Source organism: Heliangelus exortis, chromosome 4 (genome assembly GCF_036169615.1).
Source record: "Heliangelus exortis chromosome 4, bHelExo1.hap1, whole genome shotgun sequence".
Lineage (NCBI taxonomy): Eukaryota > Metazoa > Chordata > Aves > Apodiformes > Trochilidae > Heliangelus > Heliangelus exortis.
Window position 1 is genome coordinate 14,258,140 of NC_092425.1, and position 10,644 is coordinate 14,268,783.

A 10,644-nucleotide genomic window follows, 5' to 3' on the forward strand; every position below is an offset into this window, starting at 1 on the left:
TATGATATCCTGGTCTCAAAATCAGTGTCATGATCAGAGGGCTGAAGCACCTCTCCTTTGAAGCCAGGCTGAGAGAGTTGGGGTTGTTCAGCCTGGACAAGAGAAGGCTCTGAGGAGACCTTACAGCAGCCTTCCAGTACCCAAAGGGGGACTACAGGAAAGCTGGGGAGGACCTTTTCACATGGGCATGTAGTGTCAGGACAAGGAGTAATGGTTTTAGCTGGAAAAGGGTAGATTTAAGTTAGATATTAGGAAGAAATTATTTAGTGTGAGGGTGGTGAGACACTGGAACAGGTTGCCCAGGGAAGTTGTGGCTGTGCCCTCCCTGAAAAGGTTCAAGGCCAGGTTGGATGGGGGTTTGAGCAACCTTATCCAGTGGGAGGTGTCCCTGCCCATGGCAAGGGGGGCTGAAACTACATAATCTCTAAATTTCCTTCCAGCCAAAAGCACTCTATGACTGTCACCAAATACAGTCCTCATGCAAAAGGATTATTTATGTCTTTTATATATATTTTTATGAATACATGTGTATATTTGTAACATTAGTGATACTATATTGACTCTCTAACAGAAAAAAGTTGTCTTTATTTTTTTTGACTGTTTTTGCACATGAGTTAAGATTTCCACTGATGTTCCACTGTAATATGAAAGTAAATTTTTCTTTCCTTCCTAGTACTGAGAGTTGACAAAGTTAAACAACAAAAAAAAAACCCAAAAAAAAAGTTAAGTAATATCTAAAGTTTATAAAACTAAATATTCAACTTGAAACGTTCAACTTCAAAGCATCTCATTATCTGCAAGCTATATGAAACTTCACTACCTATCATGAAAAAAGAATTTTTTACATGCTTTTGCTTTGTCACTCACTGATTTGTATAAGTGTATTTAAAGTTTAATGATTTATCTATTAATTTAGAGGAAAAAGCTCTGTTATAACAATGAAAATATGTACAGTTCAGAATTACAATGCAGAAAGCATCTGAAATATTTTGTTTCCTAATGGAAGCAGGAATGTGCAAAGTAGTCTAGATGTTCCTCTCCTTTCATTAAAAAACATTTTAATAAAGGAGTAACATTTTATCTAGTTAATGTTCTGAGATGTTTTCAGGTTACTTTATTTCTTTTTATAGATACTGAGAACTTCTTTGTGAAGAAAGTAAAAATTATTTCAGAAAGTTTTTAATATGCTGATTTTAAAATGATAATGGCTTTTAACACAAGAACACCCATTCAGTGATAAAAATATTTCAGAATTACAATAAGCCTTGTTAGAAGAAAATCAGAAAAAAAGTTTGTCAGGAAAAGAAAGAAATATTTATAATACCCTCATTTTCCAACTAATATTTCAAGCATTTTATTATACAAAAAAGTCTTTCTGAAGCCTGCTCTGAAAGGCATTGCTGGACACTAATCTCATTAATTCAAATGCAAATAAACTTTGAACTTCAACCTACTTCAAGTAATCAGTGGAAGCATTGCCAGCTCTCCCCTCATTTAACTCTTTAGAACTTATTTTCTCAAGATTTGCACAACTTAGTAATGCAGCCAAGTAATTCACCACTAATTTCACTTAGTGTATAGTAAAACCAGTGATTAATTGAACAGACTTACTATGATCATTTTTAGGGTAGCAAGGGTAAATACTTGCATAAACAATGCTGCCAAATAAAGCTAAATATAGGTAACAAATACATATTCTTAAGTCGTTCCCATACTCATTGGTAAGGAATCATGCTGGGTCAGAACACAAGTGCTTGCATGATTTAAACTTATTACCTTACATCTCTTGACCAATATACTCAGACAGTATAACAATATAACTGTTCTATCTCCCAAAAGAAGACACACCTCTTAATAAATATAAGTGCTGGAAAGGAACTCAATCTGCCTACTAGGAGATAGGACTTTCTACAGAGGTTACTCAATTAATCAAAAACTTAAATAAAGAGTTTGTAAAATAGCACAAAAGAGTTATCCTATGGGTTGGATTTCTTTTTACTACATTCTCTGGGCTTCAGTAATCTTTGTTATTGGGGATGTTAGCAGGAATTTGATATAGCACTAGTATCAAAGATGCTGGTCAGCCACAACTCTTACCCAACCCACAACCTTCTCAGTTTCTATTTACTTCAAAGTTTCAACTTACTGTTCTTCTAATACTATGAAAATGTGTTGTCTTTTCTATCTATCAAGAAGCAAGGAAAAGTGTGCTGTATTAAATATGTATAACTTGTATAACAAACAAGTTTCCAGCCTTTTCATTTGTTGACAGCTATTCCCTATGCCTCAGGGCAAAAAAAAAAATGCCCTTGAACTATAAAACTATTAAGCATATTCGCAAATAAACTTGCTAATCTATTTACTTTGCTTTAAAATTATGAAGTGTAATAGGCCAAACACTAAATAAATAAAAATTATTTTTCTGCTGTTAGAAAAACTAATGAACTCCAGAGTGGCATTTGATGTATTACTCCCCCTTGAGCCTGTGATTCACTCCTGCAATGTTTAATGTCCTAACTTACCCCATAATATTTGCCAGTGTGGAGAAAAGTAGTCATAATTAGATACCTAAGTTTCATATGTTCTCCTATCTTTGAAATTTCTAAGCCAAAGTCAGAACTGTTAAAAGGCAGAACTATTTATATTGGAGCTCTGCCTTTTTATTTAGGTTGGAAACTCACAAAACCAGGTAGAGCCTTGCTTTCATTATCACTTTATATTCTCTAAAAGTCAGAGAAGAGTGACACAAAATCTACATTTTCTAAAATGTTATAGGAAACAACAGTTTAGAACCGCATACATTTATCCTTCGGAGAAAAAAGAAACAGTTTTATATTTATCAGAGACATAATTTCTAGGATTGCAGTATTTCTTTTTCCTAGAATTAAATATCCTTACTTTTTTAAACAAATTTCAGAAGTATTGGATAAACTCACAAAAAAAAAAAAAAATTCTCCACAGTTAATGTGCTGTCTACACCACATACTTCAAAATTAAATTTAAAAAATATTTTTTTGTAATTCCTACTTTAGAAAGCAAGCATCCTATACATTCACACTGTTAAGTGTCATTATATGAAAACAGTTCAAAGCAAATTAATATTCATATGAATGACAGATGATGAGCTGTCCTAGCTGGTGAACAGACCATTAATGAAGATCTGCAACCAGTGCAAGTGCTGCAAAATAAACTTTCTTTCCCTACATTTGAAAGGAAGGAAAAACCTGCTTTGTAATTGGGGGAGGTGGGTGGGGGTGAATAGTAAAGCATATGTAATTCCTAAGTCTACCTAATTTAATGGAAGCCTTGGCAACCTGAACTACTTTTCCTCTCAATCTGCTTGCTTTTAACTTTACTCCTTGGTAGATCTGTGCTGCTGCCCAACGGCTATCTTTATATTCTAGCTGATAAAAATACTTAGTAAAAACAACCCACCTTAACATTAAATAAATAATGTAGGATAAAAATATATAAATTTTAAAAAAAAAAAAAAAAAAAAGCTATAATAATATGGAACAATCTCCTTTCATTAGCTTCATCTCACTCACAAAAGTTAGCTCATGCTCACCGTTATTACAGAAGCTAACACTTACACAGGACAACTATACAAAGAAACAATGTGGTTTAGCTCCAGTTGCAAAGAAAATTCATCACAGCCACCCGAGTATGAAGAGCTACATAATGCTCAAAAATACAGGGTGGGGACCTCTTTCCCCTGCTTGCTCTGTTCAGCCACCTCCGTAGCACTGGCTACAAGCAGCAGCAGCCCATTCCTTTCGCTATCAGCCTTAATCTCAGACAGAAATCCTTGCATGGTGCTCTCTGTGTACAGAAATCCCTGCATGGCGCTCTGCCCTGTACGTGTAGAAATCCCTGCACGACACCCTGCTCTGCTTGTGCAGAAATCCCTGCCTGGCACTCATCTATCTCTCTGTGTGCAGAACTCTGACAACTCGCTGAAGCAGTAAAAAGCCCCTCCGTGAAACAAAGTGCTCTACCAAGCTTGCAAAAGGTTAAAACACTGCTGAAATAGCACGATATTTCAACTGCCCACACTTCCCCGTTCCATTCAATTACCGACAACAGCAGTAATATAACGAAACATAATACTCTATTATTAAATCACAGATCCACATTTACACCTTGTAGCCTGGAGGAAGGCCTGACATTCATCAGTCAATATCAAAGGAAACAACCCACAACTTTCACAGAGACAAGCACACCATATTGACCTTGGGGATGGAGGTGGACATGACCACTTTGAGAAAGCTTCGGTTTCACAAGTTGACAGTGTTACAGCATTAGATTGTTCATCAGGTAACAAGGTCTCACCCTCCCCCTGTTACACATGCATACAGGCACCAGAAGAACATGGAGCACTATGAGGCTATGCTTTTAAATCCTCTTTAATTCCTACTTAGCTCTCTGCTTCCCAGAATGACCTTACATTTCCCTTCTTCCCCAGACAGAATCGATTAGAGCTCTTTTTCCCCCTTTCTGTGTTTATACAAAGAAGCTTCTGTAACGTCTTTCGGTGTCTGTTTTTTAGCACTCAAGATTTCCACGATAAAATATTTTCAAACATTTAAATATTATACTGGCAGCAAGTTTTGAAGAAAAACAAGCCTTTAACTTCTCATTCTAGATTCACCTTTTGTTTACAGAGCCCTTTTCACTGAAGACTGCACAACTCTTTCCTAAGCATTGCCCATACATTGACCTAACCTCCCAACTTTGCTTTGCCTTTAATTGCCAGCTCCTCCATCCCATTCGTCACCCCGCTACCAGTTATAAGCAGGTAAAAAAATAAAAAATTAGGAACGCTGCTTACCTTATCCAAGAGTCACCAAAGTCGGCAAGGAAAAAAACAAAACCAAGCCCCGTGTCTCCCTGCGAGGATGGCAGGCAGAGGAAGGAATAACAAAGCCAAAAGCGGACCCGCTACGATCCGGGGAGGGAACCAGCTACTCCAGAGAAAACTCGCAGCAATTCCCGGCACGGCGCTTCTGGCCGAACCCCGACCCCGATCGCGGCGGGGAGGCGGCGCGGCGCACCCGCAGCGCCGCGGACAGCACCGGCCCCGATACCGGTACCGTTCACCCTGCCGCCTCTGACCGCCCCCGCTCCGCTGCGCTCCTCGCGGCCCGGCCCGGCCCGCCGCGCCTCGGCCCGCCCACCCCGCCCCGCCCCCAGAGCCGCCGGCATCATCGTGGGGGCACCGAAACTTGCTCTCAACTGCCCCCCTAAAAAATAAAAAAATAATAATAAAAATACATATATATACATATATGTGGGGAGGGGGGCGGGGGAGGGAGGGGGTGTTTTGCTGTTCGGGTTTGGGGTTTTTTCTTCTTTTATGGGGCAGGGGAGGCCAGCATCTCGTATTTCACCTCTCCTTCCCGCAGAAGGACCTCCCCCACCACCACCCGTGGACCTCTGCTTCCCTGATGGAGTTCACTGATCCCTTCTCTTCGCTGTCCCCTCTGCAGCGGTACCGCCCCGCTCCTTGTGCCTCGGCCACCCCCATCGTGCCAGGGCCGCGCAGAACGTGGGAAACCGAAGTGACCTCTCCGAGCGGCTGCTCCCGGAGCAGTTTGGGCAGATTGCAGCAGAAGGAAGAGCAACTGCTATGAAAGAGTAATTCCCACCCGGAGTACAGAGGATTATTGTGCTTCCATTTTTAAAACAGCGTGGATGTTATGCAATATTTATCAGCTTTAATAAATCAAGCGGCTATCTGAAAGCTCAAGTATGCTGGACGCTTTGCAAAGCTTGTGTTGGTAATCCCTACCATCCATATCAAGTTTTAGTGCCTGAGCATCGAGGCAGAGCTCCTCACTGGTAACCCGTGCTATAACATTCACATGTTACTGTGAATCATCTTTAGGGATGAAACAGAAGGGAAAAAAAAAATAACCTGAGACTATAAATTAGATCCTCTACTTATAAGAAGGAAAACAGGTACCTTTGGACAAAACAAACAAAACAAACCAGAGAAAAAACAGAAGAAACCAGCCTAAAAATTAAGAAATATATTTACATGAGGCCAAACAAAGAAACAGTACTTCAAAGTCTCACTTGAATCTGGTTCGTTGTGAGATAACAGCTTTAGTTACCTAATTTATTACTTTAAATCAATTTAACATCCACTCTACCACTTTGAAAGGGTACCTGCTTAATCTTCAATGTGAAATCATTATGAAAACTAAGTATCTAGTGTTCATGACATTATAGGTTACCTGCTCATGGCCTTCTGGGAAAACATGTTACAGATTAAAGTATTAAACTGTCTTTAAATTATCCGTGACTGGGGTAAGAGACAGAGGTCAGCTGTTCTGACATGCACTCACATACTAGGCTAATTATACTTGTGTCTACACATGGGTAGGGAGAAATAAAAAAAATCCTTTACTTAAAAAACTGAACTGGTTAACATAGCAAATAATAAACCAGGATAAATTAGAGTGCATTAGCTTATCACTATTTTGCAAGGGAGTTCTTCTTGGACTGCTAATTAGGTCAAGGAATTGCAAGAAGAAATATGATTAACTTTTACACACACAAAGTGTAGGATATAAAGCCAAATCAACTGGACTTTCATTGATCCAACCTTTTACAATTGCCAGTTATCATAAAGCCAGCTTGGATGGCATCTGGATAATATTTCTGAACCACTGTTATTCTATTTTTCCCCTCTTTTTTATCTTAAGCCCTCTCAAGTTTTTTTGCTAAGTACAGAAAGAATAAAATTGCATTACTTAATGACAATTTTTGAGGTGCAAAACTGATGTTGAGTCAGCTTTGCTTCCTACTAGCATGGCTTCAACTACAAACTCTCCTGTGATACAGGCAAACCTAAAACAGACTTGTTCCAAACTAAGTGGAAATTAAAATCTTGTGAGGGCAAGCAGGGACTGTGCTCATTTATTCTCCTTTGCCAGTATGAAAGTACATGAAACAAATCATCAATAATTACATAAATGTTTTATATAACCCAATTAATGAAGCTGTCAGGAAGTCTACCAAAGGTCTGACATACCAGAGCTTACTGCTTGGCTTTGCAAATTGGTAGACAAAGAACCCCAAAAAGAGCATATGGAAGGCTCTCCAAAAACCCTGAAAATCTTTAAATTTTATGAGTGTAAAATTTGAGTGTAAATAACGATATCATACATTAAAGTATCTGGTATTCTAACATTTTTAATGAATATGTCTGATTATCTTTCTTCTTTGGAAACCCACTGGGAAATTCAGTATACAAAACTAATATTTAATTAAAATTACTTTGATGTATTTGTAACACGTACATTTTCAAACTTCCCCTCTAATTTAGTTCTGTATCAATTGTCACTGATAAGTGTTACAAAGTAAGTTTTCTTTTTCTTATTCTGACAGCTTTCTCTCTTCTGCTCAATTGATATTATGAGCTCTATTTTGTGCATTGTAAGCTCTATTTCTTCACAAAAAAACCCAAATAGAATAACTTTTTTCATTACTTTTTGACCCATACATTAAATCATTGCTGTTTGCAGATGAAACATGTTAATGCACACATCATTGCAGTGAGATATTACTTTTTGATACGATGCAGACCCATGTACACTACTTTAATGGAGGATTTATTCTGTGTTTAACAATTCAGAGAGTAGTAGTACATTTCTGGTATCCATATCCTTAATTAGGATAGTTTATCGTAGTAACTTACTGGATCCCATGTAGTATGCCACAGAGTTTTGAAAGGCTGGTATACTAAAGAGTTACCATGTGCTTGGCTTTCAGTTATACTTGGTTTTCATTTTTATACCTAAATTACTGTATTGGAAGCATTTGCTATTCTTATATTGGGCAGAGGAGAAGCTGTGCAGTAACTGCTAATGTTTTCCTTGTAAAAGTGTGAAACAGAGGAATTTCAAAGCTGTTTTATGCTCGTTAAGATTATACCTATTAATAATAAAGGCTCTGTGTTTTGTAATTTATAAGGAGGTGCTGTTTAATACAGGATCCAATATCAGGAAACTTCAGGTAAGACAAAGAGATCATAGGCTCAATACATTCAGAAGAAGTCAATGTAAAACACTTGATAAAAGTTGTTTAGCAACCCACTCAGTATTTATCCAAAATATTTGCTATCATACTTCATAGTCTATCCATAACTCATTGAATTTAGAATAACGATCACTTTCTTTTACTAATTTGGATCTCCTCTCCTACTACAAATAATTCTGGAGAAAGGGTTGCTTTAAGTATACTATTTCAGAAGGGGCTATTTTTCTTCTCTTTACTTTTCTATTGCTAACACTTTTGTAGTAACAATCAGCAAGGGTAAAAAAAAATAGCAAATTTAGAGTCTTGCTCTGTTACTCACATTTCAGATTATTCCAATGACTTCCGTACAGCTTGGTACCATTCACTACCTGTAGATTTAACAGCAACATTTTATTTTTCTGTGGTATATATTTAAATATACAAAATAAGAGGAGTGTTCCATGAATAGCATTATCACTTTATCAAGGAATTCAAGATCCTAAAATCTGGTACTACCAATTAATTTGTTGTCCCAGCTTACCTGACAGTTACGAATTATTAAAAACAAAACAAATTTTTTTTTTAATTTTTTTTTGCATCAAGAATATGCAACATTTTAAACACATTTATTCATTGCTTTATACCAAAAGTAATTTTTTTTCTCTTTTTTTTTTTTTATCAGATTATTCCTTTTTTTATTGGAAGAAGACAGCTGCCCCTTCAGTACAGCTGCTACTGGTGAAGATCATTGATTAGCTTGAAGTCAATGAAAGCAAAAGAATGCTCAGCCTGCTCTGACATAAAATGGCACGAATAATCCTCTCACACACACAGCATGAAGTCTGGACACACACATCTTTCTCCCACCTTCCACTGGTCTAATTCACTCAATGTCTATTTAATGTTTTAATGAAAGACGATAATGCACCCACTCTAACCTCAATGATGATCAAAAAGCACAATAATGTGTACCGAGACCTGGGCTGGTGCTTTTTTAACAGCAGGGCATCATGAGGACCAGAATAGCAGACACCAGCAAATGGTAAAGAAAATTAGCTTACTTGTAGCTTGAAGAAAGTTTGTATCAGCCATCTGGCACAAGAGATCTCCCAAATGACAGAAAGATCATAAAGGCACATTAAGGTTTAGCCTGTATCTCCTCAAAGCCAGTTCTCACAAGGGTACTCATTCCTCAAATAAAAGGAATATGCAGTAGTGTTTACACACAAGAAACCTAACTTTGAACTGCATCAAAATAGTTCAAATTACTACCACAAAACAACAGCTGTAAACTCCGAGCAACAACAACAAAAAAAAATTAAAAAAAATTCTGGACTCTGAGGTTAGATCTGTAGATTTCCCCAGTATTTCTAATCAAATAAATGCTATAGGTTCATTTCAGTGTGCATGACTTGGCAATGATAATGAGCCTAAGAAGATGACATTGCCCACATTCTCATCTTGTGAATATAAAGTAAAAGCTGATTAAAAAGTAAAGACATAATACACTACAGAATTAATATCCACAGTAAAATTCTTTTAAAATAATTTAGAAATGAGGATAAATATTTAATTTATTACCATCTAGCCTTTTTTTACTTCATTTGGGAACAAATAATTTAATTATTCATTATCATTGAAATCCAAAAACATAGCACTCAATAGCTGATAACACTGATTCTATTTAAAAAGCACACACACACAAAAAGAGAAAGCTGAAGATACTTAATTTCAGTACTTGGTTGGATGTTTATGAGAGATCTCCTAGGGCATCTATTGGGGAATCTTAGTATTGCACTGTAAAGAAGGGAGCCTTTAGAAAGGATAAGAAAGAAGGAACAGGTTCTTTGTTAACAGTTTTAAACACCAATCCTAACGTTTTTCTCCTCTGGGCAGACCGCATTTGATTGACCAGGGCATTTAAAGTAGTTAAAACAACCAAGTGTTTTAACACTCATCCTGAAAACTTCACAGCTGAAAGTATTCACTGATGAAGTTAAAGAGCTAATACTCCACATTTCATAATTTGGCAGCTCGTTCAATCTTGAATATTTTAGTATGTATTAAGGTGAACATATGCTGTGCTTGGCTAGAAAAATGAAAATCTATTTTTCATTACAAAGTTTACTAAATCCATACTGAGAAATACAATAAATAATAAGGATTGGTCATTAACAAGAAAGGCAAAGTTTTTGATTAGGCTGGTTTAGTCTTTAAGTTGTTTTTCCAACCTACTTATATACTTTTATTTTGATTTTTTTACCTGTGAAATTTTATGGTACTAATTCTGAGATCTTCACACGTTTGCCATGATTTATTTCTGTCCACTAAGATCTAATATTTTCTATTCTGTACTTTGTTTCCTCAAAGTTGCACAAAGGGTCAATTTCTGGAGCCATATACTGCATAGCTAGAAGTTTTAGCTACTTAGGGATAGAACAGAAAATGTATAACATTTTACAGACAGGGAAGCTTTTTGAATTTTATCAATAAAGTAGCAAGTTCTGTATATCAGACTCATTAGGCTGTATTTATTTTTAAGCAGAAGTTCTGTCAGGTTCTCTATCTTCTTGGAAAGCTTGGAAAGCTTTGTGCTTTCCAAGAGACACTGACCTGTGA

General features: G+C 36.8%; 1 protein-coding gene across 2 annotated transcripts in view; it reads right to left on the reverse strand.

The window, feature by feature from the left end:
• FSTL5 (follistatin like 5) overlaps window positions 1–5,157 on the reverse strand; it is a 253,016-nt gene extending 247,859 nt beyond the window's left edge. Inside the window, exon 1 of one of the 2 annotated variants that reach the window (XM_071743084.1) lies at window positions 4,832–5,157. The gene's annotated coding sequence lies outside the window, so the exon portion shown is untranslated. The remainder of the gene's footprint in view (window positions 1–4,831) is intronic. The other variant, XM_071743087.1, reaches the window with a different exon arrangement.
• Between the last annotated feature and the right edge of the window lie 5,487 nt (window positions 5,158–10,644).